The sequence below is a fragment of the Pinus tabuliformis genome, chromosome 2_2 (assembly GCF_031772625.1).
Source record: "Pinus tabuliformis cultivar Carrire ecotype Pingquan chromosome 2_2, CPIR1, whole genome shotgun sequence".
Lineage (NCBI taxonomy): Eukaryota > Viridiplantae > Streptophyta > Pinopsida > Pinales > Pinaceae > Pinus > Pinus tabuliformis.
In genome coordinates, this window is record NC_142300.1 from 536,776,865 (window position 1) to 536,780,781 (window position 3,917).

The 3,917-nt window shown below is 37.8% G+C and overlaps 2 long non-coding RNA genes across 2 annotated transcripts; one reads left to right on the plus strand and one right to left on the minus strand.

The window, feature by feature from the left end:
• Positions 1 to 1,874: 1,874 nt before the first annotated feature.
• Positions 1,875 to 3,503, plus strand: LOC149193720 (uncharacterized). Its single transcript, XR_016254981.1, has 4 exons — positions 1,875 to 2,078; positions 2,774 to 2,829; positions 3,034 to 3,202; positions 3,354 to 3,503. It is a non-coding gene; the product is annotated as an uncharacterized LOC149193720 (long non-coding RNA).
• On the minus strand, positions 2,076 to 3,555 carry LOC149193721 (uncharacterized). Its single transcript, XR_016254982.1, has 2 exons — positions 3,426 to 3,555; positions 2,076 to 3,190 (listed from the first exon to the last, which is right to left on the minus strand). It is a non-coding gene; the product is annotated as an uncharacterized LOC149193721 (long non-coding RNA).
• Between the last annotated feature and the right edge of the window lie 362 nt (positions 3,556 to 3,917).

Sequence of the window (3,917 nt, forward strand, 5' to 3'; positions counted from 1 at the left end):
AGAATTTAAATCCATGCAAGTTTTATGGATGGATAAGAGGTGCATATATTTAAAATCTATGCCCACCCACTTTGACAGCCTACTCAAGCCATCAAATTCAGCTCTCTGCAATTATTTCTTTTGATACTTTAATCTTTTAATACAAAGCACCTATATATGATTCTTGGTTTGAGTGTGGGATAGCAAAGAGAATGGTGTAATATATTGGTTTTGGATCCAAGATCTAAGATGGTGATTATGAGAAGATTTAAGATAACCCTAAGGGTTTCCCTTCTCTGCTTGACCTTGGGAAATTCCGTACATCACAACTGTAGATCTATTCAGAAAAAATGGTCCCTGGTTTCAGTGTGGAACAACGAAGAGAATGGTGTAATATATTGGTTTTGGCCCCAAGATCTAAGCCAATGATTATGAACAAATTTAATATAACCCTAAGAGTGTCTCTTCTCCGCATGAGCCTAGGAAATTCCATGCATCACAACTGTAGATCTATTAATAAAAACTTAAAGAGCATTCAAGCATGGATAATCTTAGCACTAGATCTATTATCCACATCTATTATTATTCAGCCCCACGTCTATTATATCATATCTTTTCAACAAGAAAATGTTGTCACCCACATGAAGAATCAATTTTAAACAAGGGAGGCTGCGAAGCAGCGAGTCCCTGCACTAAGTTCAGCCTGCATAATACTTGGTGTGTCGAGTTTGCATAATACTTGACGTGTCGAGTTTGAGTGAGCTTCCCTACTAATGGTAGTAGAATAGTAGAATCTTGTTGGCATTATCTGTAAGAGAGAAACTAATCAATAAAAAAATTAATACATGTCCATGGGTTGCTAAAAGGGAGAAGTTGATGAAACTCGTCATTTCCCATAGCTAAAAAACAAAAACCCTTGGAAGAGCATAAATAAATATGCGAATCTGAAGCAACTTACTAATCATAAAGTAAATTAAAAATTGTATAATAAGATAAGGATCACAGATTAATAATTAAACATTGGTTAATCATTGCGATTTAGCCACTTTGAGATTGCTATAAAGAGTCTCTTTTCCATTACTAGCAGGAGTCTAGTAAATAAATAAATTTGTGCATATGTGGTAATAGGAATGTTGGACGCTACTAGTAGTTTAGAATCACATTTTAAGTAAATCCTTCAGGAAATTACTAGCAAAACAAGGAGCACAACACAAGCATAACGCAGTACCATGAAACTAGAGAGAGAGCGTGAGCAAAAAGAAAGTACATCAATGATATTATCATTTAACTGACAGGCACATATGAAAAATAGGGAATTGTGTATATAATGTTTTTAAAGTAAATATAGAGCCAAAAGAAAACTTGTACGTGTCCTCTTGAGAAAAATTGTTTTACAAAATGAAATAAATTACAGAGTAGATCATAGAGTATAAAAGTTACAGTGCTAAGCTACTATAAAAGGTCGGCCATAAACCACCATTTAAATGGAAAAATAAAAATGTAGATTGGGGTAACTTCCGCCATTTAGGAGGCAGGTTGCGCGTGCTCGTAAGGGTTATCAACAAGAGAGTTGAAGACAACTACAAGAAGCTAACAAAACAAAAATATAATTCATAGTTATCCTCAGCATCCATATTCCATTGTAATACAATACAAGATCTGTCCATGTTCATTATATTCAATAAAATAAGTCCGTGCCCTCCTGAGGCAGTGCGAGAACCGTAAACCTCCGGAAATGCGACGACTCTAAAAGTATTAGAGCACGAAGGGTTCGCTCCAACACACAAGTATTACCTTTTGCATGGATTTTACGTGTCAGTAGCAGGCGCACAGTTTTAGGCGATGTCATAAATCTTCATGCTGCTGCTACCGATTGCTTGTCAGCAGCAGGGGGCCAAAAATGGAAGTCCCCCAAGAAGGCCTCGGCCGATTCTTCTTACATAAAGAATTCATCCTCATCAACTACAAAGCATAACGCAAGAAAATCGTCCCTGAGCAGGCGGTGTATGAGCCTTGTGAAGGAACAGCGCGCGAGGCTTTATATCATTCGTCACTGTGTTACTATGCTGCTCTGTTGGCACAAGTATGGAGATGTCTAGGTTCGAATCTCGTCCGCCGCTGATTTCTTTCGGTGTTTTTTACCTCAGAAGACTTGAATGCAGTAGCACCTGGTATCCTGACCCATTTATTGAAGTGTACATGGAGTTTTGAGCTGTTCTATTACTAGAATAGCCACAGATGAATTGCAGCTAAAGCTGGAACTCTTGTATATGGGAAATTTCCCTTTTCACAGAGCTTGATTTTGAGGTTTTCTGTATGTTTCTCTTGCTTATTCTGACGGATAAGTATTAGTAGTTTCTGGGATCTGTTTTTACTGGACAGTGAGAGCCATGGGCTCTTTCAGTTTAGTTTTTTAGTTTTTTTGAGTGGCCACTGTTCTGGAATCGAGTATCTGACAAATGAGATGTAATTTTCTTTTCTATGAGCTTCGACAGAGCTTCAAATTATCTCAAGAATTCCAAACTACATGGCACACTGTACAATTTTTTCTTAGTAGCTGGTTTTTGTATTTTATTTGATAAGTAAATGATATTTTTGAGGATTTAGTGGATTGATTGATGCACAGGTATAGATGGGCATTCCTTTAGTTAGTGTAAAATCAGGATGTGAGCTTTTGCCAGCAGATTATGGGAGATGAGTCTGGGTCATGATTTTCAATCTATGTCTATAGCTTCAAGTACCAGATAGATACAGTATACCGTATGGGCACTAACTGTGAAATGTGGAAGTGCAGCTCAAGCTTCCTCTACATCCCAGTTTTTATGGACTTTTTTTCCTTTCTAAGAATAGGTAGGAAGTTATCATAATAATCTCTTTTGTCTTGAATTTCCTTGCACCATTTGATATTTGATAACAATTCAATTTAGTAGACAAAAATGACAATAGATTCAAGTACATGTGAGAATGGATTAATAGAATTAGCTTTCGCTGGATCTAATTGAGAAAAGAAAAGGGGCATTTGTCGACTGACACTTTTATGGATACTTCTTTCAGTTGAAGAATAGGCCTTCGGCAAATTTCATGGAGACTGTACAGAATGATATCACCCCAAATATGCGAGGAATTGCAATGGAGTTCATTGAAGCAACCATTGACGTCACTTTTGAGGATGCGGAAGTAGCTGATGGAGCCGCATTCAATGCTAATGGAGCTGTAAAATTCAGTAAGTACCAGTAACCCCAAAAAAATTAAGATGTTGTCTTTACGGTTTTGAAATTTTGATTTACAGTTTTGAAATTTTGATTTACAGTTTTGAAATTTTGATGCTTTTAGCAATTATGTAAACTTATAAATGGAAATTGATCATTGTACAGAAAATTAGAATTCAAAATGTTGCGAATTAATATTCTGAAAAAATGAGAGATATTACATGTAGAAGGTCATACCCTTTTGAAGATGGGGCCGATTCTGGTTAATTCGGCTCCTGAGCAGGTCCAGGTCCAGGTCCAGGTCCAGGGTATGTAGCGTCGAATGATGAGGCTGGTTTGGTTGAGAACAGTCTCAAATTGATTAAGGGGCCAGACTCAGTGGACAATAAGTATAAGCATAAGCTGATGGAGCTTACCAAGCAGGTCCAGGCATGGCGGAAGAGGGCAGCCATCAACTTCCAGCATCTAGCATCTGGGAAGGTTTATGGGCATAATACTAGTATGCATCTGGGAAGCGGTCTATGGGTGGTCTATGGGTGTAATACTAGTACTTATAGCTGTAGCTCTGCTCGCCGAGTCAATATGTAGGCAGCGCAAAAGCTAGCAGCTGTGCCGCCGCAAATGCTGGCAGCTGTGGCAGCACATGGCAAGTAGTTCAATGCACAAGAACAATTGGAACATGGAAATTTGGTTACGAAGAAGATAACATTAAATGTTGGCAAATTAATG